The sequence below is a fragment of the Lepidochelys kempii genome, chromosome 4 (assembly GCF_965140265.1).
Source record: "Lepidochelys kempii isolate rLepKem1 chromosome 4, rLepKem1.hap2, whole genome shotgun sequence".
Taxonomy (NCBI): domain Eukaryota; kingdom Metazoa; phylum Chordata; order Testudines; family Cheloniidae; genus Lepidochelys; species Lepidochelys kempii.
In genome coordinates this window covers 133,624,252-133,650,062 of record NC_133259.1, presented here as the reverse complement: position 1 = coordinate 133,650,062, position 25,811 = coordinate 133,624,252, and the positions used below count along the sequence as shown (strand labels likewise).

General features: G+C 45.8%; 1 protein-coding gene across 6 annotated transcripts in view; it reads right to left on the bottom strand.

Moving 5' to 3' along the window:
• PTPRA (protein tyrosine phosphatase receptor type A) overlaps nt 1-25,811 on the bottom strand; it is a 261,400-nt gene that overhangs the window by 204,403 nt on the left and 31,186 nt on the right. For 5 of the 6 annotated variants that reach the window (XM_073342939.1, XM_073342931.1, XM_073342934.1 and 2 more), the window contains exon 2: nt 18,523-18,622. The exons of the other annotated variant lie outside the window; for it this stretch is intronic. The gene's annotated coding sequence lies outside the window, so the exon portion shown is untranslated. The remainder of the gene's footprint in view (nt 1-18,522; nt 18,623-25,811) is intronic. 6 annotated transcript variants of the gene reach the window in all.

Below are 25,811 nucleotides of genomic sequence, written 5' to 3'. Positions count from 1 at the left end.
GCTTAGCATAGAAGACTGATAGGAAGATATCCTGGTTACTATGAAACAGAGACCACCTTAGGGAGAAAGGACGGGTGTGGCCATAGCTGTACCTTGTCCTTGAAAGGACAGTATATGGTGGCTCGGAGGTAAGAGCCAGGATCTCTAAGATCAGTCTGGCAGAAGTAATGGCAACTAGGAAGGCCACCTTCCAAGACAGAGCAGGTTGCCAGTGGCTTGAATGGAGGTCCTGTTAGGGAATACAGCTGTCTCAGCCCTTTAAGAAAATGGCCACATTGATTTTGAGAAGACAGACCGGCCACTAACCCAAGGGTGAAATGCAGATTGCAGCTAGATGAACCCTTATGGATACACAGTCAGACCCTTCTGGTTTAAGAGGAGTAGGGAATCTAGAACAAAGAGCAACAATGACTCAGTAAGCAAAACACCCTTCTGTATCAATCAGACCAAGAATATCTTCCACTTTGCCAGGTAAGTAGCTCTAGTAGACTGTTTCCTGCTTCCCAAGAGCACCTCGTGAACTGGCCCTGAGTAAGCCCATTCCAATGGATTCAGGCATAGAGTTTCCAAGTTGGGCGGTGGAGAGATTTGAGGTTCAGGTAACTTAGGAGACCGTGGTCTTGAGAGATCAGATCCAGGAACAGTGGCAGTTTGATCAGTGTGTCCAACGAGAGATCTAGAAGAGAGTGATGAACCAGTGCTGGTGCAGCCAGCTATCAGGATCAGCTGTATCCTGCCCCTTCTGACCTTCAGCAAAACCCTGTGCATGAGAGGAGTGGGAGGGAACATGTTGAAGAGCTGGCCCAACCAAGGGAGGAGAAAGGCGTCTGTGCGTAAACCTGGTCTGCAGCCTAGGAAGGAGCAGAACTGAGGGCATTTCCTGTTGTACTTCATCATGATCAGATCTACTTGGGAAAATCCTCACTTCTGGAAAATAGTGTTCATGACGTCTGGGCGAATGGACCACTCGTGATGGTTGGAAAAGGATCTGCCAAGGTGATCCACTAACTCGTTCTGTGACCCTGGGAGGCAGGAGGCTTCGAGGTGGATAGAATGGGATATACAGAAGTCCTGACATAGGTCAGAGAAGCAAGCTCCGCCCTGCTTGTTATTGTAAAACATTGCTGTTGTGTTGTCCATGAGGACTGACACACAGTTGCCCTCCTGGAGAGGCTGGAACACTAGGCAGGCTAGGCGCACTGCCCTCAGTTCTCTCACATTGATGTGAAACTCGAGTTCCTCTGGGGACCTGCAGCCTTGAGTCCTGAGATCCCCAAGCGGGTCTCTGATGCGTCTGTGACCAGCGACATTGATGGTGTGAGTCTCAAGAAGGGGACACCTGCACACACAGTCTCCAGGTCCAGTCACGAAAGGACAGTGGAAATCACCAAGAGAAGACGTGAGACCACCTTGTCCAGATGGAGTCAACCTGGTAAGTATACAGACACTAGCCAAGATTAGAGAGGCCTTAGTTGTAGTCTTGCATATTGCACCACATAGGTGCATGATGCCATATGCCTCAGAAGTTTCAAGTAGTTTCTTGCTGTGGTGATCTCTCACGCTCTTTATGAGGGCTGTTATAGCTCTGAACTAACTTTCCAGGAGAAAAGCTCTGGCCTGGATCGAGTCAAGTACTGCCCCTATGAATTCTATTCTTTGAATTGTGGAGGGGGAAAAAAATGGATTTTTGCATTTTTATCAACAGCCCCAAATCCTGGAAAGTCGACTGTATTAATTTAACATCTGCCTCCACCTGATCCCTAGCCCAACTTCTGATCAGCCAGTCGCTTAGGTAGGGGTATACCTGCATCCTTTGCCTCCTCACAAAGGCTGCCATGGCTGCCAGGCACTTCATAAACACTCGTGGTGGTGCTGACGGACTGAAAGTGAGTACCATAAACTGATAACGTCTGTGGTTTACTGCAAAATCATAGGTACCATCTATTACCCTGAAAGATGGCAATGTGAAAAGAGACCATGTGGAACTTCAGTTTCTTCATGAATCTGTTCAGGTTTCGCAGATCCAAAAATCGTTCTGAGGTTGCCCTTGGCTTTTGGGATTAGGAAGTAACGGGAGAAGACCCCTGAGCCCCTTAGCATGGGTAGAACTTCTTCTCCACTGCTCCTGCCCTTAGGAGTGACTGCACCTCCTAGGCTAGAAGTCTCTTGTGAGAAGGATCCCTGAAGAGGGATGGGAAGGGAGGTGGGAAAGAGGGCAGCTGAATTGAAGGGTGTATCCCACCTCTACCAAGTGCAGTACCCAGCGATCCATGGTAAAGCGGGCCCACACCCGACAGAAGCGGGACAACCAGTCCACAAACGTAGAGGAAATACGATCTTGGTATGCCGTCCGCAGGTGCACCCTCAAAAGGGCTGTTTAGAGCCTGCCGAGTGTCTCAAGGGGCTAGGCTACAGAGCAGACGAGGATTGGGACGGAGGCCTCCTCTTGTAGCATCTTTTCTTTCCCTTATCATATCCCTGCCTCTGATGCAGAGTGTAAAAGCAGGCCATTGGTTGGGGCTTATAGTGCTTCCTAAGGGGGGGGCTGGTGTACACAGACCCAGGGATTTCAGAGTAACCCTTTAGTCTTTCAAGCTATGGAGCTTTGAATCACTTTGCTCCTAAAAGAGCAATCTGCCTTCAGACAGCAGGTCCTTGATTGTCTGCTGGACTTCACAGAGCAGCCCCAAAGATTGAAGCCATGAGTTCAGTCTCATGATCATCGCAGAAGCCACGGAGAGAGCTGCAGAGTCTGCCGTGTCCAGAGCTGCCTGGAGAGACATCTTGGCCACTGCTTTGCCTTCCTCCACCATGGCCAAAAACTCACCCCTAGATTCCAACAGCAGAGCTCCTTTGAACTTTGCCACTGCAGTCCAAGAGTTAAAATCATACTGCGCAGGAGAGCCTGGTGGTTGGCAATCTTTAACTGGAGGCCACTTGTAGAATAGACCTGTCTGACAAAAAGATCAAGTCTTTTGGCATCTCTGGCCTTAGGAAACGGCTCTTGCTGCCCGTCTCTCCCTTTCATTCACTGCCAAAACAACCAGTGAGCCCAGTGTTTGTGTCGGTAGGAGGATGAAAATACCCCTTGTGAAAGAAAGTAAGTATTTCCTCTCCAACCTCTTAGCAGTAGGTTGCAGGGATCTGCTAGAGCACTTTTATAAGCTCTAGGATGGCACTGTTCAACAGCACGGCCACCTACAACGGTACTGAGGCCACTAAAATATCCATTAGGGTATGGGAGGATTCAGAGGTGTTCTCTGCTTGCATGCCCAGGTTCTGGGCTACCCTCCACAGGAGGTCCTGGTACACCCTATAATCATCCTCGGTGGGTGCCATAGCTGTCCCCGCCACAGCCTCATCAGGGGAGAAAGAGGAGGTCTGTACAGGCACAGGGCCCTGTGCTTCTCCCTCTGCTCCACATGGGTCCCATGAGGGGGAGTCCTGAGGCTCAGTACTGGGCTCAGCACCGGGGAGTGATCCCCGCTCTGAGGGGTATGGCGGGGGAGCACGTACCTCTGATATCGCAGAGAAGGATCTCCTAGACTGGGACCCCTGGATAGGTTGGAATCCCAGGGGTTCCAAACTGACCACCGCAGGGGCATTTGCCATTGTGCCGATGGCCATGTCACTGGTAGCATGCCCGGACTCATATCTGCCACAGGGTGCTGCCAATTGGAGCAACGGAAGCAACATCTGCTCCTGCACGAGGCATAGGACTCTGCTTCCGAATCAGAGTCCGAGGAGTTGCTTCTCTGCGACCAAGGTGGGGCAGTGCCAACCAGCGCTGGACAGGAGTACCATGAATAGTATCATGGCCAGCTTGCCCTTTGCTGGTACCAACCTTGGTGCCACGGTGGCCCTCGGTTCTGATGGCATCGCTGACATCTCCCAAATGGCCAGGGACGGTGGCACCAGACGGGAAAGGAAGTCTCTTGCTGCTTCAAAGCCTCTGGCATTGACGTTAGAGCCAGGGCTGTTGCACCACGGTGGCTCTCCCTAGGCGTGGAGTCCAAAGGTACTGGACTAAACGGCGCTCTTCCTGCGGCCAGAGTCAACAGTGCTGCATGCCCTGCTGACAGCTCTGAGTGGCCCAGCATGGATCGCACTCTACCAATGTCCCCATGGCCTGCAGACCTTGGGGTTTGGAGAACACCCCAGATCTGGCATTTTCTGTTTTTTCTTTGGCACCAGCAATGGTGAGCAGCGTTGAGATTCCCATGCCGGAATGGACTTCTTCTGTATTGGGAACTCACGTCAGTGCCAGGAATCCCATGCCAACAGTGCAGAGTCCTTTCTCGGTGCCAGGGATGCAGAACAGCATTGCACCTCCCTCAGAGATGCCAGGGCACTTCTTACTGACACAGAAGTACACAGTGCCAATTCCACCTAAATTGGCTCCGAAGAAGGATGGCGCACTGCCTCCACAAGGAGGCACCTCAATCGAGTGTTCCTGTCCTTTTTTGTCCTGGGTCTGAAACTTCTGCAGATCCTGCACTATTCTTGCACATGGGCCTCTAGCTTTACAGTGTTCCACATCTGGACTCCATAATCTGCACTGAAATTTCTGGCTGGTTTTTGGGCACCGTTTAAGGTTTGGGTTTGATATATGAACCCATAAGTGGTCTGGGTCCTGCTCAGCTAAAACTCTCTCTCCCTATGTCATACTAAGGCATTGCCATCCTCTGAAGTGCTTCAGATAGGTCCAGCATATAGAACATTAGATTGGGACTCAAGAGACCTCTGTTCTATTCCCAGTTCCGTCCCTGACCTGCTGTGTGACCTTGGGCAAGTCACTTCACCTCTGTTTCCCCTCCTACCTAGTCTGTTTTGTCTATTTAGACTGTAAGATCTTCGGATGATGCCGGTCTTACTGGATGCACGTACAGGGCATAGCAGAGTGGAGCCCTGTCATAAATATAAAGGGAAGGGTAAACCCCTTTAAAATCCCTCCTGGCCAGAGGAAAAATCCTCTCACCTGTAAAGGGTTAAGAAGCTAAAGTTAACCTCGCTGACACCTGGCCAAAATGACCAATGAGGAGACAGGATACTTTCAAAAGCTGGGAGGAGGGAGAAAAACAAAGGGTCTGTGTCTGTCTGTGTGATGCTTTTGCCGGAGACAGAACAGGAATGGAGTCTTAGAACTTAGCAAGTAATCTAGCTAGTTATGTGTTAGATTATGATTTCTTTAAGTGGCTGAGAAAAGAGCTGTGCTGAATAGAATGAATATTCCTGTCTGTGCGTCTTTTTGTAACTTAAGGTTTTGCCTAGAGGGATTCTCTATGTTTGAATCTAATTACCCTTTAAGGTATCTACCATCCTGATTTTACAGAGATGATTCCTTTTTTACTTCTATTAAAAGTCTTCTTGTAAGAAAACTGAACGCTTTTTCATTGTTCTAAGATCCAAGGGTTTGGGTCTGTGGTCACCTATGCAAGTTGGTGAGGATTTTTACTAAACCTTCCCCAGGAAGTGGGGTGCAAGGGTTGGGAGGATTTTGGGGGGAAAGACGTGTCCAAACTACGTTTTCTCAGGAACCCAGATAAAGTTTGGTGGTGGCAGTGGAAATCCAAGGGCAAAGGGTAAAATAGTTTGTACCTTGGGGAAGTTTTAACCTAAGCTAGTAAAAGTAAGCTTAGGAGGTTTTCATGCAGGTCCCCACATCTGTACCCTAGAGTTCAGAGTGGGGAAGGAACCTTGACAAGCCCCAATCTCAGTTACAACACAAATCAACACAACAGCCCCCCCGGGTTTAACCACTGGATAGGGCACTTTCAAACAAAGGGTGGAACTTTGGTCTAACAGAACTACTATTGTGAACCCAGTAATCTGCAGATTCTCTAACTCACAGATTTTTCCATTCCTAACACAGAACCCCTTCTGCTCTTGAAAGTTGAGGAACAGAAGTATTTTAGCAGCAAGGGGAGATATCAGGGTGGCATTATCCAACTAGAAGCCAAGAGAAAGGAATCTTTACGCAGAGGTCTTATCAGGGCGAGGACAAACGTATTTGGTATTATTGGCGGAGTAACACACACACAAACAAGTTGCTTTTGTTCCCATCTCAATGTTTTATTTCACATGGCTAGCAGACTGTTAAAGGATGTTTTAAAATTTACAGAGCTGCCAAAAACGTCAAATTAGTGCACAGCAGGAGTTCATAATAAATCTACTCAAGCAAACCACAAACGTCGGTTTAGGGGTGAAACCAAAATAAAATGCAGAGATCTACTAGCAATTACACCCAATACACTTCCTGTCTATGCATTAATCTTTGTTTTGTTTGGGTTTTGGTGGTGGTCGAGAGGGAGAGAGACTGAAACTTCTGTGGGAGACAGATTACAGCTAGTAATGTAAAGGGCTCAGATACTTCCCTAAACACAGATAAAGAATGCACTAAAAATGTCACTCTAAAAGGTTTTTGTTTAAAATCTGTTCCTGCATTCACGAAAAAAATAGCTTAAAACTATCTTTGTTTGTAATCCCCGTCTGTATTTAAAATCAGCCGGGATATAGGAAGGATACAGCTGAAATTAGTATTTTATTTCCTGCAACTAAAACTTTGAATGCTCCACTCCATCAATTTTCAGTGGACCCTAGGAAACCAAGCTTTAAAAGAGTACACTTTATGCAAAAAGGAAGACTGAAAGCAAGTAGAACAATGAAAGACAAAGAAGTTTGGTCAGAAGAGACATCTGGGAAGGCGCAAGGAGCAGCTAGGCAAAGGAAAAACAAGCACAAGGACACAAATTCAAACAACCAGCATGAGAAATTCAAGTGCAAGAAGCTAGGATGCTGATCTGGCATTTATATAATATACAGCATTCAAAGAGTTTGTGAAGTGCTTTGTGATCCAATATTTAGTCCCCGCCCTGTTTTCCCTCCTCCTCCCCTCCCCCCCAACACACACACACAAACAATAAGTAGCACACACTATAGTTAAGACTAGTGTAGACATAGTCTTAGAGACTTTACAGCAACACAGCAGTACCGATGCAGCTACACCACTAAGTTCTCTCGTGTAGCCGCTCTACGCCAACAGGAGAGCCCTCATAATTAAACCATCCACAAAGAGCAGCAGTACCTATTCACACCACCACCTATGCTGGCAAAACTTGCGTCACTGGAGGAGGGTGTTTTTTCACACCCCTGAGCAACAAATTTTGCTGGCATAAGTGATAGCGTAGACATGGCCTAGGGGCCAAATTAGCCCTGTGCCGCTCAGAAGCCACAACCTAGGGCAGGCAATGGAAGCCAAATTGATTTTATGCCACCTTTGCACCTCCCAGATTCCACACCGCCTTGCACAGGCTTCTCTGCAGCTTGAAATAACCAGACTGCAAAGCATTCTGGCCACTCTTTCTCCTCACAGGCTATGCCCCTAGCACTCATTTGTGCTGTGGCTGCAAAAGGATGATGCACATTTATCATTTGGCTTTATTAAAACAAATATGATATAATCCAGACAACTGGGTAGCTTAGGGGTTTAATAAGCTGTGAGGTTCGTCACCACCTGAAGTTTTAACACAGACCAGTAGTAACTAGAGTCAGGGCACTAAAGAGCTGTTCCTCCCGCTCCGCGCGCTCACACTCACACTCTACCTCCACCACCCATACACGCTGCCCCCCTCATCCAAAAAGATAGCTGCAGTCCAGTCTCTAGAGAGTTCTCCCCCACCCAGAAGTAAATAAAGTCATTTGCTGTCAGCACTAATTGGCTTGCTCAATGGCAGTCTCAGTAGAAAAGTGAAGGATCAAATGGCCCATGGAAACTGAAGTCCCATGTCCTGTGTTCCCTGTAAGCTGCGCAGTTGCGCGGCTGCCCAGGAGAGATTTAAGTGCCACACAGCTGATTAGCAGAGCGCACACATCTGGGAGTCTGTGTCCAGGTACCCCTCCCCCTGCTGCTTTGAAGCCACATTGCTCCTGCAGCTGCTCCCGGGACCCTCCCAGGATCCCCTTTCCCCACCCCTGTACCCCGTCTCCACAGAGCAGGGCAGAGGGGACAGCCTGGTTCAGGACTCAGAGCTGCCGCAGTCTGAAGACTCCAGCCTCCGGGCATGAGTGCCTTTCTTAAAGAGACAGTGCACTGTCAGACTTCCCCAGCAGCCAACTTGTATTTCTCCCCCCTCCTTCAAGCCATGTACCCCATCTCAGCAGAGCGGGGGTAGTGGAGACAGGGCTCAGAGTCAGGACAGAGCAGGAGAACTTTCAGTGGGTGCCTTAAAGAGACAGCGCATGGCGTCTCTCAGACACAGACGGACACTCCCTCCCTCACCTCCCAGCACATACTTGTATTTTTGTTGCTGTTGTTGTTACTTCTTGGTATTTCCTACAACACACATATTCTCTGTAATTTTATTTTTTCAAAGTATGTTATTTTACTGTTTTGACTGATCTATGCATTTCATAATTATTTCTCTTATATTTAAAGGTAAATTCTTTGAGTAGGGAGTTCTAAAATGCTTAACCTGTCCTGGCTAGAGTAATTATCCCTATGGTAACTTTAAAAAAATACATATATTATATCTAGGTTTTTTGTTTCTACTGGTGGCGCACATCCGCACATGCCTCGGTGCACATAAAATTAATTCCGCACATGGATGGAAGAAATTAGAGGGAACGTTGCCCATGCCCCCTGGCACATTTGCTTGGCAGGGGAAGTATGGACTGAGACCGCCCAGACTGGTTTTCACCTGTTTTGGGATTAGAGAACTTCAGGTTCCAGGTGTCTGTATGTGGCCCCTTTCACTTCCACCCACATTACGATTCCTTGAAAAACGAGGGTTTTTGGTTTTTTTTTATTCAAGAGGACTTTGCCTTCCAGAACCTAAAGAGCTTAATGGCAGGTTATAGATTCAGCCCCATGAAGATGGCAGTGCTCTATAACTATAAAAAACAGAAAATGCAGGACCATAAGCCTGCCCACAAAGTCATTTTACCTTTTTTTTAAAAAAAAAAAAACAAAAAACACACTAGAAAAAGATTTGAGCAAGAGTTAGTGTTTCCTGTTAGTTCCATAGCATCTGTGGCCTGGTTAAAAACTTTGTGGGTTGAGAGCAACAGCTTCAGTGGAGTTTTAAGGGGGGGGGGGGGGGGGGGGAGAGACAGAAAGAGTCCTTCTGTAAGTCACTCATGTGGATGCTGAATTCCTCCAAGATGATGGGTCCTGTGAATTTTATCATCCTACCAGATGGAGTCTCTCATCTGCTCTGGAAAGCTGTAGGTGTCCAGAGGTTTATAGTTTAAGCAGGATGCCAAGATTAGTCTGGTCTCTGGATTCTCAAATGAAGTGGCTATACCATTTTGATCTGAATAAACTTTCCTTACATTTGAGTCCAGGAGGTAGGTATCACCCCCATTTTACAGAAGGGAAAATGCAGGGAGAAAGGAAGCGAAGTAACTTATTCAATGTCACACTGAGACAGTAAGTAGCAGGGCCAGAAATAGATCCATGGTCACTCAGTTGTCAGTCCTGTGCCCTAGTCATAAAAAGAGAAAAATCCTTCCTCCCCATGCACAACTAATGGCCATTATTCCTGACAGTAGGAGTCAAACAGGAAAAGCACCAAACAATTCTGTTTCAAAAGCAGACCTGACAATTGCCTGCATGATAGGAGCATTTTCATCTTATCCTTTTCATTTCCCTCCAGCTTTGGCTAAGAGGAGCCAAGCTCAAATGAAGATGCGTTTTTATTTATATATATTATATAAAAAAATAAACTAAAGGGCACATTGTTTTATCATGAATAATTAATTGTTCGGAATTTAGAATCCATTTTTATCTCTTTTAACAGTGATTTGATTTTTTTTTAAAAAGTTATCAGTGGATCTCAACACAGCTGAACATTTTTCTACACACACTGAAGTGCTCCTGGATTCATCCAGGCTGAACAGGTCATTCCCAGATTGAAAAGGGAACCTCCAACTCTAAGTGAGCAAGTGAGTCTATATTGTTGAAATGAAGCTAAACAAGTGATACAGTACGTGTAGATGAAACTGCACCCAAACTAGGGTGACCAGATAGCAAGTGTGAAAAATCAGGATGGGGTGGGGGAGAGGAGAGAGAAATTGGAGCCTATATAAGAAAAAGGCTCAAAAATCAGGGCTGTCCCTATAAAATCAGGACATCTGGTCACCCTAACCCAGACTTTACTCAGAAGGTCAAACTGGAAACTTGTTGAGGGCCACACCTAAGTGGCACATAACAGGGCAGACAGTAGCAAGGATACGGGCAACTGCATTTATAAGACCAAGGTGTCAGCAGGCAATGCTGTATCATGATCCAGACAACAGAGGAAATATAGGTTCCAGCCATGAATACGCAATGATCCTTTTCCACCCAAGCTGAAGTCTTCACAGACTGTCCCTCAGTATTGGAGAGGTAGTCTGACTGTCCTGATACATGCATGTGCTTTTTAGGGGCATACCGTGTACACTCTCTTTGGAGAGCCCTCATGTCCGTCTCACTGCTTCACTGGCTCCATGCACACTCTGCTCAAGGCCCAACGCTATGGATGAAATTCCTTTCAGAGCCCATCAATGCCACTCCTTAATTTACCGGGGGGGGGGGGGTCAGTATAGAGCATCAAACCACACTTCGTGTATCTGGTGGGGGGAGTCACATGCTGCCTTCACAGCCCACTTCTGAGGTAAATAATTCATCCTAGATCTAAAATAGCTCATTCTGAAGCCCCTGAAGATTAAACAGTGCTCCTTTAAATTCAGGATACATTTGTTCACTGGCAATGCAGGTACCTGAGGTCCTCATGGCTCTAGGTAGAGGATGCAGATGAGAAACCAGCCAGAAACATTGGTGCACCAAGGGATCCAATTAATTTGCTGATCCTGGTGAGGTGCTAACATCCCATTAACATGGTAGGTGTTGAGTGTGCACAAAGGTATGTTAAGCAAAGGAAACAGAACACTTCAAGGAGAAAAAGGATGCTGGTGCCTACATGCAAAGGAAGTGCTTGGAACATACTTATTATCCAATCCCAGTGTAAGGAGCAATGTCAAGATTACATGCCTAAAACGGATTAAAGATCCATGTTGCTTTTTGTCAGCTGCTGCCCTGACCACATCTCAGCTTAGCTAACCACATTCTGTCTTCATTAAAATGCCCCCCAGTCATTTCCGTTGTCTACAGAGAGCCAATTCAGACCAGGTTCAAATAGAGCTGTTCCAGCCCACACCATCTCTTATTTGCCCTAGTATTCTTCACATGCCGTTCCCAACTTATGCATCTTGCTGTGCAGTTGTTAAGCAGTGACGTTTTCCACCCCAGAGGTGGTAAAATTTCAGTAGTGGGTTTACTGATCCCTACAGTTCGGACAACAGTGCATGAAGCATGTCAGGATCCATTCAACATGAAACAGGATTGCTTAGATCTGTTTATCTCAGGACACCATAAATGTGCCTCCCAGAGATACAGAAGGTTATACAATCACTTAGGCAAGGACTGGTTGTAGGGGTTCTGCTGCCTTACCACACAAAATAGGATCTCAGCACACTTCCAATATTTAAGTTAGGCTGCACCCCCACAAGTTGGATAAGAATATTTTTTTCATCTGAGATAACCTGATATTTGCGCTAGGTCTGAAGGAAAACCCTGTATCTGGGCCAGGTACAGAACCCAGGACTCCTGACTCCTAACCCTGTACTTTAATCACAACTAGACAATCCTTTCCTGCTGTAGGGGACCACAACTTGGGGAGTTTGCTTTTTAGAAGCCCTGTATAAAAGTACCCTGACAAGCACAGCTCCCACAGTGGGATGAAAGCATGCTGCTAGGACAGCAACAGGTCTCCAACAGAGAGACATTCCTTCTCTCCCTGCAAGCGTCTGTAAGGGCAGAAAACTGGAAGAATTGATTTGAAAAGGGGAAGGGAAGAAAAGGAAAAACACAGTTGTTGACTTTTTCTAGTGCCTAGACAACGAAGCACAAACTGAGCACAAGCTGGTGTGTTCTACATACCCCATCTGTTTTGTCTTCAATCAAGACCATACCCAACACTTTTCAGTGCAGACCTATCTGCATGCTAGCAAGCTAGGAATGAGTTCAGACCAGACACACCAAGCCAGATATGCTTTCCTATCACACACTGCATCATTGCTCCCCCCAGAATAATCTCAGACTAGAGCAGCGGTTCTCAAACTGTGGGTCGTGACCCCATTTTAATGGGGTGGCCAGGGCTGGAGTTAGACATGCTGGAGCCCGGGGCTGAAGCCAAAGTCTGAGCTCCACCACCCAGGGTTGAAACCCCTTCAGCTTCAGTCCTAGGCGGCAGGGCTCAGGTTTTCGCTTTAGCCATGGGCAACGGGGCTCAGTTTACAGCCCCCTCCCCCCGGCCAGGGCTAAAGCCCCCCTTCTGGGTGGCAGGGCTCAGGCTTTGGCTTTGCCCTCAGGCAGCAGGGCTTGGACTTCAGCCCTGCTTCAATCCCCCTTCCCAGGGTCGTGTAGTAATTTCTGTTGTCAGAAGGGGGTCGTGGTGCAATGAAGTTTCAGACACCCTGGACTAGAGGAATAAGGGATGGATGGTTAATTATAGGCAGGGCTGGTCACCCTGCCTATTAAGGTTGTGCCACACTTCCTCATTAGAAGACCTTGTTAGCAGTTGCTTATACTTTGCCAAACTAACCTTTCAAAGTGAACTTTTCCATGTTGGGTATGTCTCAGACTTTTTTTTTTTTTTGGGGGGGGGGGGGGGGGAAGGAGACATGACTCAGCCAAAATGTCTCAGCTGTTTCCAAGAATGAGGCTGGGAAAAATATGCTTTTCAATGGTAAAAAGGTTTTGACAACCTTTTCTTTGGAAAGCTCTAGAAAGTGTAGCACCTTCAAGCTTTAGAGAAGGGACTTGAAATTTGGGAGGAGTGGCTTGTGTTTCAGGAATCTGCTTTCTGCCATTCCTAGGAAAGTCCAACCAAATCTGGCCTAGTTATAAGCCTCTGGGGAAAAAACAAAACAAAAACAAACAAAACACCTTACACATGATTAGCTGACACTTCCTAGAGTCTAATATCCAAAAGCCTCAGAAGATTTTGTCCTCAAGGAAAATGCTTAGGCGGCACGCTCTCAGCTCCCAACACTAACCAGACTGCACATGCATCACCACCACAGAGCAACTGAGCATGTGCCCTTCAGCCCAGGGCTAGGGAGGCAAAGCCAGATTTTTCCCTACAATGCCTGCTCCTAGATCAGGGGTAGGCAAACTTTTTGGCCTGAGGGCCACATCGGGGTTGCGAAACAGTATGGAGGGTCAGATAGGGAAAGCTGTGCCTCCCCATACAGCCTGGCCCCTGCCCCCTATCCGCCCCCTCCCACTTCCCACCCGCCTCTGAACCCCTGACCCATCCAACCCCCCTGCTCCTTGTCCCCTGACCACTCCCTCCTGGGACCCACCACCCCGTATCCAACCCACCCCCTGCTCCTTGTCCCCTGACCACCCCCTCCCGGGACCCCCCCCCCGCCTCCATCTAACCTCCCTGTCTCCTGACCGCTCCCCATCCAACCGCTCCCTGTCCCCTGACTGCCCCTCAGGACCTCCTGCCCCTTTATCCAACCCCCGCTCCCTTACCATACCACTCAGAGCGGCAGGACAGGCTTATTGGAAAGCCTGAGAGGTGGGCGGGCGCAAGCCATGCTACCCGGCAGGAGCGGCGGCCAGAGCACTGCCTGCACAGCGGCATGGCTGCGGGGGAGGGGGAACAGCAGGGGAGAGGCCTCCCCAGCCAGGAGCTCAAGGGCCAGGCAGGACGGTCCCGCGTCGTTTGCCCACCCCTGTCCTAGGTGCTCCAGTGTGGGGCTGGGCACTGGAACAGACAGAAGGGAGCCCATCTCTCCTGTGCTCTTGATGAGCCCCCTGGTGCCACTCAGGTAGCATGGAGAAGGAAGCAGTCAGATTCAAGTGCCAAGGGGACAAGAGTCAGACCTAGGATTGGGACAAAAAGCCTGGAGCAGAGACCGAAACTGGAGACTGGCGGGGGGGTGGGGAGCAAGGGTAGAGACTAGGGCGTTGTCTAGGCTTAAAAACAGACACATAGCTGCACCACTACAGCTGTCCCTACTGTAGCACTTCAATGTAGACACTACGTATACTGAGGGGAGGGGTTCTCTGTCAGTGTAGGTATCAGCCTCCCAGAGAGCTGGTAGCTACATCAACAAAAGAATTCTTCTGTTGACCTAGTGCTAGCTACACTAGAAAATTAGGCTGTCTTAACGCCCTCACTCAGGAGTGTGGATTTTTCACACCCAACTGACATAATTAAACTGACCTAATTTTCTAGTGTAGACTAGGACTAGGGTGGGAGCAGGGAGGAAACACAGATCTGACAAAGAGCCAGAACACAGGGGGATCACTGGGACAAGGAGCCAGGGGGAGAAGACAAGACTAACTGGAGGAGAAGCCTGGGTAGGAAGTCTAGGAATAGGGCTCAGTAGGGATGGGGAACATGAGCAGAGAGGACCAGTGTAAAAACAGAATTAGGAAGACCAAAAAAAGATTTGAGAACAGCTAGCCAAAGACTCAAAAAGTAATAGCAAAAAAATGTTAAGTACTCCTTAAGCAAGAAGCCTGCTAAATAAGCAGTGAGGCTACTGGACAATCAAGGTTCTAAAGGAGGAGAACTCAAGAATGATGCGGCCATTGCAGAGAAACTAAATAAATTCTTCGCATCAGTCTTCATGGCTGAGAATGTGAAGGAGATTCCCAAACCTGAGCCCTTCTTTTTAGGTGATTAATCTGAGGAACTGTCCCAGATTGAGGTGTCATTAGAGGTGGTTTTTGAACAAACTGATAAACAGTAATAAGTCATCAGGACCAGATGGTATTCACCCAAGAGTTCTGAAGGAATTCAAATGTGAAATTGCAGGACTACTAACTGTGGTTTGTAACCGGTCATTTAAATCAGCTTCTGTACCAGTTGACTGCAGGATAGCTAAGGTGACACCAATTTTTAAAAAGGGCTCCAGAGGAGATTCCAGCAATTACAGGCTCGTAAGCCTGACTTCAGTACTGGGCAAACTGGTTGAAAATATAGTAAAGAACAGAATCTCAGACACATAGATAAACATAATTTGTTGGGGAAGAGTCAACATGGTTTTTGTAAAAGAAAATCATGCCTCACCAATCTACCAGAATTCTTTGAGGGAGTCAGCAAACATGTGGACAAGGGGGATCCAGTGTAGTTAGATTTTCAGAAAGACTTGGACAAGGTCCCTCACCAAAGGGTCTTAAGTAAGCAGTCATGGGATAAGAGGTAAGGTCCTCTAATGGATCAGTAACTGGTTAAAAGATAGGAACCGAAGGGTAAGAATAAACCGTCATTTTTCAGAATGGAGAGAGGAAAACAGTGGTGTCCCACAGGGGTCTGTATTGGGACCAGTCTTATTCAACACATTCATAAATGATCTGGAAAAAGGGGTAAACCGTGAGGTGACAAAATTTACAGATGATACAAAACTACTCAAGATAGGTAAGTCCCAAGCAGACTGCGAAGAGTTACAAAGGGATCTCACAAAACTGTGTAACCGGGCAACAAAATGGCAGATGAAATGCAGTGTTGATAAATGCAAAGTAATGCACACTGGAATCTCATAATCCCAACTATACATCTGAAATGACTGGGTCTAAATTAGCTGTTACCACTCAAGAAAGATCTTGGAGTCATTGTGAACATCCATAGTTCTCTGAAAACATCCACTCCATGTGAAGCAGCAGTCAAAAAATCTAACCATGTTGGAAATCATTAAGAAAGGGATAGATAAGATGACAGAAAATATCATATTGCCTCTATATAAACCCATGGTACACCCACACCTTGAATACTGCGTGCAGATGTGGTTGTCCCATCTCAAAAAAGATATATTAGAATTGGAAAAGATTCAGAAAAGGGAACAAAAATTATTAGGGGGTATGGAACAGCTTCCATATGAGGAGAGATTAATAAGACTGGGACTTTTCAGTTTGGAACAGAGACGACTAGGCAGGGACAGGATAGAGGTCTATAAAATCATGATGGGCATAGAGAAAGTAAATAAGGAAGTGTCATTTACGACTTCTCATGACACAAGAACTAGGGGGTCACCAAATGAAATTAATAGGCAGCAGGTTTAAAACAAACCAAAGGAAGTAATTCTTCACACAATGCACAGTCAACCTGTGGAACTCTGCCAGAGGATGATGTTGTGAAGGCCAAGACAGGGTTCAAAAAAGAACTAGATAAATTCATGGAGGATAGGTCCATCCATGCCTATTAGCTAGGATGGGCAGGGATGGTGTCCCTAAGCTGTTTGCCAGAAGATGGGAATGGGTGACATGATCCCTGTTCATTCCCTCGGAAGCACCTGGCATTGGCCACTGTCGGAAGATAGGTTACTTTGGTCTGACCCAGTACAGCCATTTGTATGTTAACTGGGGGAATCATTCCTATTACAGTCTAGTTTATTTGTGCTGGCAGAGGACAATCTGTGAAGCCATGAAGAAGTGTTGCATCCTCCTTAATGGATACACACATACACAAGAGGACAGAGTTAATGTTGCACATGCAGCACTGAACTCTGGTATGGCCTGACTTTTGCACACACGCGCACGCACACACACACACACGCCTGAACATACTAGCAATGTCTTTTAAAAACAAAAAATGGAATTACGTTTTATAACACTACCCTGAGTTGTAGTAAAGTGGATGATCACATAACAAAACTGACCACCCGCAAAATCTCATTACTGTAACATTCTTCTCCAAGATCTTCAATATTTATTAATATTACAATAGCGGTAGCAGTGTTTCTCAAATGTGGCAACCAGGGGCTCTCTTGCAGCCACAGCCTCCTGGGCAATGATTGAGGGTGGGTTAAAGCAGTGGCCCCTCCCACAGGGCCACCAGCAGTGGTTGGGCCCTGCTTCCCTCTGGAGACACAAAAGCTGGAGGAGCAGGAGGCCAGCGAGTTCCCCACCTTCCCAGGGGCAGTGGGTTGGGCTTCAGCCCTGGGGGGGCAGATTCCAGCCACGGCGCTTCGGGCTTCATTCCCCGGCCACAAGATGGTGGGCTCTGGCCCCGAGCTCACCACTCCCCATCACCCCTGGCCCCCACTGCCTCCCCCAATGCCCTTTTGCCCCTGACCCCCTCTGCCTACGAACCCACCTCCACATCCAGGGCTCGCCAGGGTTGAGTAAGTCTGCTGTAAAAAGTGATATTTGAATGTTTGTTAATATCACTTTTCACAGACTTATCTAGCAAGTCTAGATGTTGAGCAAGTCTAAAGAAAATAGCAGCCAAAACAACCAAGGGGGGGGGGGGAGACGAGAATGTGCAAAACACCTTTTTTCTATTCTGTTTAGGTCCAGTAAAGAATAGAGACAACTGTGCATTCTTTTTATTATTGAGTCTGGGGAAAAAAAATCCTACATGAATAAATTACAATGGATTTGGACATGGGTATGCGCACATTTATTTGTTTTTCCTAAAGTTAATTAAGTATTTTAGGAAAAATTGTCAGAGCGGCCACCAGCAAGGGTTGGTGGCCGCACTCTAAGGACACCAAAAAAATTGATGGGAGAACCCCTTATCTAAAGGTTAGGGCTCCACTGTGCACGACACTCTGCAGACACAGCGTAAGAGACCCCGGCCAAAAGTTTACAATCTATACAGAGAAGACAAAAGGTGAGAGAAGAAACTGAGGCACAGAAGTGTGACATGACTTCCCCAATGTCACATAGGAAGTCACTGGCAGGGCCAGGAACAGGACCCCACAGACATGAGTTCAAGTTTAGTGCCCCGTCCATCAGATCACACTGCCTCAGAAGTTTTGCAGAATCTTTACAGATGCCTCTGAACCTATTTTAAGCAGCTTTTGCAGAAGCTGGTTGTGTGAGATTCAACTTACTGAGTCAACTCATAAATTGCCAAGTACTGTTATTTAGTGTGTCATTCTGATTACTGTACATGCACTTTTGATTGGCATGTACACATGCATGCATTTGTAAAAATCTTCCATTTTATGTATTTAAGATATCTGTAATGCAAGTAAGTACATATCATTTTTAAAAATAAAAAGTATTTTACATGGATGCATCCCTTTAAAATGTGGGTCTGATTCTGCTCTCAGTGGGGCAAAATAAGGAGCAGCTCCATTAAAATCATTGGAATTATACTGGTGCAACTGGGATCAGGATGAGACGTCCTTACTCTGAAGGCAGCACTCACATCTATGCCAAAAGGGAGAAGGAGGAGGGGAAACAACCCCCCTCCCCCCCAAAAAAAAAACAAAAAAAAACCCTTGCCCTGGGAGGGAGGGGGACCAAAAAAAAAATTCCAAGGAAACTCTTGAAGTGACCCTCCCTTACCAGAGCCTCTAGTCCACGCTATAAGTGATCCTAACCTAAGCCATGGGAAAGGTACGAACTCCTCCCAGCATCAGGAAAAACCCTGAAGTCTTATCAAAATCTTTTCTTTGCTAAATAAATAAGTAAATAAATAAATAAATAAATAAATTCCATGTCCAAATCGTACTTACAGTTCACAAAGTGCTGGAAGGCAATTCTCAATCTCTGTGTAAAGTCTATGTGTGAAGTGCAGAGCCAAGCAAATTTTAAAGAAGTGTCTCCTCAGTCATTCTAAAGGAAGAACAGTCAAAAGTAAAAAATAAAATAAAAAGGGAGTAGTATATGGAGCTGCTTGTGATCAGCCATGTGAGCAAAGGAAGAGTATTATCTGAGAATAAACATTATCCCAATGCTTTTGAAAAACGCTCAGTAACTCTTTATAAAGTCTTCAGAAGATACTGACAAACTCCTCCACAGTCAGAACTAGAGTTCTGGGTGGCATCAGCCTTTAGTCCATTTGGGTGGGGTAAGAGAAAAAACCCAACCTACTTCTCTCAATTTCCTTCCTTTGAGGATTCTTCTCCTCAGGTTTTTAGATTTGTGAAGAATTCTGACCTTTTAGATGCTGAGATAGTAAACAGATCCTACCTGAGCAACAAAAGCCCTACCCCTTCCGAGCTGGAAGCATTAGAGATTAAAGTCTTCCAGTTATCAGCAGTACAGGTAAACATATCACTATACCAGCATTTTCCAGGGATGAGAGGGAGTTCAGTTTCCATCCCTCATTCAGCCAGGTCACTTCCCGCCCCCGCCATCCCAAGGACTAGCAACCTGAGATTATAATTGCCAAAGGGTGCGCTGATCCTTTTGAAGTAACTGCACTACCACCACCAGACTAATTACAAAAGGCCACCAAACAGCTCTCACATCTACATTAGTGATTAACCATTACTGACATGGAGTGAAACCCTGCCTGCATTTAAGTCAATGAGACCAGGATTTCACCCTTGGATTTAATACAAGCCTAGATATGAAAGGCTCTATATATCCCCATAACCTATTTCTAAACCAATCTCTGGTCTAAACCATGAAGCTTCAAAGACAAGATCCTTCCTAGAGAAGAAGATTATTAAGGTGCTGAACTGGTACTCAGGAGACCTGAGTTCAACCCAGGGCTCTGCTACAGACTTACTGAGTAACCTTAGACAAGTTACTACGGCTATGTCTACACCTACCATTTAAAGTGCAAAAAGTCCTTTTGCACTTGAACTGCGAGAGCATCTACACTTGTTAATGACTTTTTGCGATGAAACTCAGAACTTTCATAGCAAAAAGAAAACCACCTTCACGAAAGGCATACAGCTCTTACCACTGTTCTTTTTGCACTGTTGTAAAAGTGAAAACACATTCTACCAGTGTAAACACCTTTTGGCCTCAGAAGGCTATCCCACAGTTCCAAAAGTGACCATTCTGGCCAGCATCTCCGCTGCTCTGACGCCAGGTAAACAAATGTCTGCCCCCCATAAGCCCCATGAAGTTTGAAACTCCCTTTCCTTTTGCTTGTAGATATGGCAGGAAAAGCAGCCAGATAGTAGGGGGTTTTAAAAAAAAAAAATGCCACAAGAAACAAGGAAGTAATGGGGCTGCTGGGACATCAAGCAGGGCAGCACAGGGCACTGATCAAAGACCCAGAATGCCTTCCGCTCACCCGCCTCCCCCTTCCCACAAGACTTCTCAAGAGAGCTGCACTGTGGGATAGCTGCCCTACAGCGCTACTCTCATCAGTGACGGAAGTGCTGTTAGTGTAAACACACTCTACTCACTTAATTCTTCAGGGGTCAAACAAACCAGCGCTTTCCCTATCACCGGTGAAATTTATAGCACAAAAACTCTGCAAGTGTAGACATACCCTTAATCTCTCTGTACCACAGTGCCTTATCTATAAAATAGGGATAATAATCCTCCCCTGCCTCATAGGAGTGTAGTGATGTTAAATCCAAACAGATATGAGGTGCTCAGATACTGCATTAATAAGGTTAATAGAAAAAAAGGATGCATACACACACTAAATAAAATAAGTACTTAAATTGGCTGAAAAAAGTTTTTTGATAAAAAAGTTAGTTGAAAAAATGGACAAGCCTTTCACAATTTTAGTATCTTTTAGAAAAGAAGAAAGCAGAATAGCTGCTTCCAGATAATTCCTGCATAGGTCTAGAATTGGCATCTTTTCATAGAAGAGTGCAAGAGTCAGGCCTTGCCAGCATAATCCTTGTTTTCTCTTTCTAAATAGTTAGGGACTATTTAGAAAAGCTGGACGTGCACAAGTCCACGGGGCCCGACGAGTTGCATCCGAGAGTGCTAAAGGAATTGGTGGCTGTGATTGCAGAGCCATTGGCCATTATCTTTGAAAACTCGTGGCGAACGGGGGAAGTCCCGGATGACTGGAAAAAGGCTAATGTAGTGCCAATCTTTAAAAAAGGGAAGAAGGAGGATATTGGGAACTACAGGCCAGTCAGCCTCACCTCAGTCCATGGAAAAATCATGGAGCAGGTGCTCAAGGAATCAATCCTGAAGCACTTACATGAGAGGAAAGTGATCAGGAACAGTCAGCATGGATTCACCAAGGGAAGGTCATGTCTGACTAATCTAATCGCCTTCTCTGATGAGATTACTGGTTCTGTGGATGAAGGGAAAGCAGTGGATGTATTGTTTCTTGACTTTAGCAAAGCTTTTGACACGGTCTCCCACAGTATTCTTGTCAGCAAGTTAAAGAAGTATGGGCTGGATGAATGCACTATAAGGTGGGTAGAAAGTTGGCTAGATTGTCGGGCTCAACGGGTAGTGATCAATGGCTCCGTGTCTAGTTGGCAGCCGGTGTCAAGTGGAGTGCCCCAGAGGTCGGTCCTGGGGCCGGTTTTGTTCAATATCTTCATAAATGATCTGGAGGATGGTGTGGATTGCACTCTCAGCAAATTTGCGGATGATACTAAACTGGGAGGAATGGTAGATACGCTGAAGGGCACGGATAGGATACAGAGGGACCTAGACAAATTGGAGGATTGGGCCAAAAGAAATCTGATGAGGTTCAATAAGGATAAGTGCAGGGTCCTGCACTTAGGACGGAAGAACCCAATGCACAGCTACAGACTAGGGACCGAATGGCTAGGCAGCAGTTATGCGGAAAAGGACCTAGGGGTGACAGTGGACGAGAAGTTGGATATGAGTCAGCAGTGTGCCCTTGTTGCCAAGAAGGACAATGGCATTTTGGGATGTATAAGTAGGGACATTACCAGCAGATCAAGGGACGTGATCGTCCCCCTCTATTCGACATTGGTGAGGCCTCATCTGGAGTACTGTGTCCAGTTTTGGGCCCCACACTACAAGAAGGATGTGGATAAACTGGAGAGTGTCCAGCGAAGGGCAACAAAAATGATTAGGGGACTGGAACACATGACTTATGAGGAGAGGCTGAGGGAACTAGGATTGTTTAGTCTGCAGAAGAGAAGAATGAGGGGGGATTTGATAGCTGCTTTCAACTACCTGAGAGGTGGTTCCAGAGAGGATGGTTCTAGACTATTCTCAGTGGTAGAAGAGGACAGGACAAGGAGTAATGGTCTCAAGTTGCAGTGGGGGAGGTTTAGGTTAGATATTAGGAAAAACTTCTTCACTAGGAGGGTGGTGAAACACTGGAATGCATTACCTAGGGAGGTGGTAGAATCTCCTTCCTTAGAAGTTTTTAAGGTCAGGCTTAACAAAGCTCTGGCTGGGATGATTTAGTTGGGGATTGGTCCTGCTTTGAGCAGGGGGTTGGACTAGATGATCTCCTGAGGTCCCTTCCAACCCTGATATTCTATGATTCTACCGCATCAGGGAGAGGAGAAAATCAAAACAGAATAAAAAGGTATCTTTTCGGAGAGACCAGACCATGCCCGGGAACATGTGCAAGAGAAATGTCAGTCAACATATTGTTCAGACAAATAAGCTGCTGAACAAGGAATGCTGCAGCACATTTATAAAGAGATGGGCCCAAATATCCCCAGACCTTAGAGAAGTTTGGACACGACCTCCACAGCCCAGGCCCATTTCTAATACTATTCAGAAACGTTTTCTCCCCTTCTGTCACATTACTAGAGATGTCCTTATGAAAATAGCATTGGTCAATCAGAATTTGCTGCTTAGTCACTACCTGAGCCCATAATCCTGTTTGTAACTGGAGACAAGTCCCTCCATCCCTCCCCCACCTCCACCCACAAATTCAGATTGCAACTTTCCAAAAGTCTGGGGAGGTTTGGCTCCTGGGGTGTGCTTTGGATTCATCTCTGGGCTGAATTCTACATTACTCTTATCCCCGCAAATTCTTATGGGAGTAAATGGGAATATTGGTGGCATAAAGGATACAGGATTTACTCCTCTATTTATAACATTGTGGTTGCCACGATTATGATTATAAAGTCATGCACAGGGGATAGTAACTTCAAGTGGGGATTAAGCAGCATGAAGTGATGAAATCCTAGGGAACAGATCTTATTTAAAGCTCCCTGGTGATTAAATAAGAGACGGAAGAGAAATATAGTGTAGCTAGAGCCCCTCATTCCAAAGAGTTATTACCAGTACAGAGAGAACATGATCTCTCCTGTTCTGTAATCACTAGACTAATCAGGACTTCTGGATTCAGTACCATTGGCTTACTGCAAGATCTTGGGCAAGTCACTTACCCTCCCTTTCAGGTTTCTCCCTCTGTAAAATGGGAAGAAGTTACGGGTAATGTTTTGTGGGCAGAATTCTTTTTTGCATGTGAAAAGTTTTCTTAAGAGCTAATAACTGGAATCAGACAGATACAAAATACATAAAATGCAGCATTAAAGTTATTAAAAAGGAAACTTATGAGCAAGCCAATGATGCACAGAAAAGTTAGGAAAGCCACCAATGCTTCTGAACAGGCAAAATCAGGGGTCACCACAAGGTCTGATTCTTAAAGTTAGATATGAAAGGTGCATTAGATCATCTTGTCCCCTAGAGTATGTCATTTCCTAATGCTTTGTCCACACCAGTTTTCAGTGGCAAAAGCAGTAGGTTTTTACTATAACTCGTCCTGCAAAGCCAGTCCATGGTAGAGCAATCTGGATTTTGTTCTGCCTTGCACATTAAAAATATAATCATCAGTTGATGTCGGACTGCAGAATCTTTATGACAGGTGATGCTGCAAGAGGGAAAAAACAGCTTGATGTTCAGATGTAGTTAAAAATATCAATACAACCCTTTCAAGTCTCAATATTCACAGACCAGCAAAACTTAAGACAAAGCATGTGAAAGTGCTGAGGAAAGAACATCCTTTAAAGTAATTTACGCTGAGCCACCTTTTTTAAAAAGGCAAATATGATGTAGGGCTCTTTCAAAATGTTGAGGTGCACATACGCTTTGCAAGGAACGCTTTGCTCACATGCTCTTGAATCCTTTGTCCACTGACTAGAGGTGTATGGTGGTGGTTTCATGTAAGGAAGGGAAGTTTTAGACATTAGGAAATTAAAGCGATGACAAAAAGGACACAGTTAATCTAGAATCAGGTAAAGTCTGCAAACACAGCTAGGTTCTCAGACATTTCATTTCAGCTTGCTGAAATCCCAAACTGACTCTGGGGAATGGTAGCAGGTCAAGGCCAATATTATAAATTGGGCATTATAACTAGCCTTATACATCTGTGTGCTCATTAAGGGTATTTTTGAAAGTACCTTTTTATCCTCTGCACAGCTGCCAGGCTACTGACCAGAGTCCTGCTGCCGCTTTGCAGCCCCCCGACCTGATTATGCACTGAATAGGTTGGGGCAGAGGAGTTGATGCCCCACATGGATCTAGAGGAGGTATTTGATTTAATTAACATACAATGGAGCACAGAATTGAAGGGACAGTACATTTGGTTTCTCCTATTTCCAGAATGGGGTAATGACCCACTGGCAGAGCTGCCTCTACTGGGGACTTCTGACCATGTCTTAACCTCTCAGGGCCTGATCCTACAAGAAAGAGGCTCAGCATCCTCAGTTTTCAGTGAAATCAATGAGAGCTGAAGGTAACCAGCATCATGCAAGAGTGAGCTCTTAGATAACTACTAGTAAACATCACAGCAGCAAAACAGAGACAAGAGGCATCTGAATGCGGGCAGTCATACCAAAAAAAAAAAAAAACCCTCTGGATGTCTGTTATTCACCTTTTCATCTCAACCTAGAACTTCGTGCAGGCCACCAAGAAGGAAAGATGGTCCAGTGCTTAGGAAAAATTCAATTCCCTGATCTGTCACAGACTTCCTTTGTGACCTTGGGTAAGAGACTGTCTCTGTGCCTTGGTTCCCCATCTGTAAAATGGGGACAATAGCAATGCCCTACCTCAAAGGGGTATTGTGGCAACTACATTAAAGATTATGAGGTGCTCAGAGAACTTGTGGCCCCCATTACGGTAATTAGATAAACAATGCAGCTGCCACTGAGCAGGATGCGGAACCCTAGTTAACAGGAAAGTGAAAACTGGATGGTAGTGACCAAACAGAAGAGGCACGTCCCAGACTCTATGATACCCCAGGTTGGTTCTGCTTCCAAGTGAAAGTCGTGTGTTTCATGTACCTTGGAACGTGAAATGAAGATTTACACAGCTGGCTACTGCAATTCACATGCAAGGCATGGGAGTGGGGCAATTCAGCTGATAAAACAAACGGAGATCATGATTTTGTTGTTAGTAACAAGACAGAGAACCATATGGCTTGACCGAAGAGTTTGATGATGGGATACAGAGATAGTCACCCCCATATTACCAGTAAAATCTGGGACATTGATGAAAGGTAACAATGTAAGTCTAGCTTAGCAATTGACCAAAAAAGTTGTTGTTGTTGTTGTTGTTCACCAGTCTGCTATGTGCAGTGAGCTGGCGGGTCCCTCCCTAATTCAAAACTGAGGCCCAAATCAGACAAAACAATATCATGATTTGCGCTAACTGACCCATCTGGTCAGCTGCTCCAGCAAGGAGGTCAATGATTGAATGGGCCATGGCGAATGAACTCTTTTGACCCCTCAGCATGGCCATTTTTGGTCACACATTAGACACGCTGGCTGGAGAGCTTGCATTGCTGCTATTCGTGCTATAACTGTCCTACGAACAGAGGATTTCAGTCTTCTGGGATGTCTATCAAGTTAATACCTTCCAACAACATTGGAGGCATATTTAATTTTAAAATTAAACACCACACTGCAGAGAACAAGCTACCTAGCTTGATGTAACTAACAAAATTGCTCTAACTCCTCTTTGCTTACTATTTAAAATGTCCAATTGTAGCCAAACCTCAAACGGGAACACTGGGGAGAAAAAAGAATTATTGAACCGCAACAAATTGAAGAAAGTCCACAAGATCAGGGAGGTATTAAAATTCTGGGTCCCCCCGCTGAAGCCAGGAAAGATTTTAAAAAACCTCTTTGCATTGGAAGCAAAAAAAAAAAAA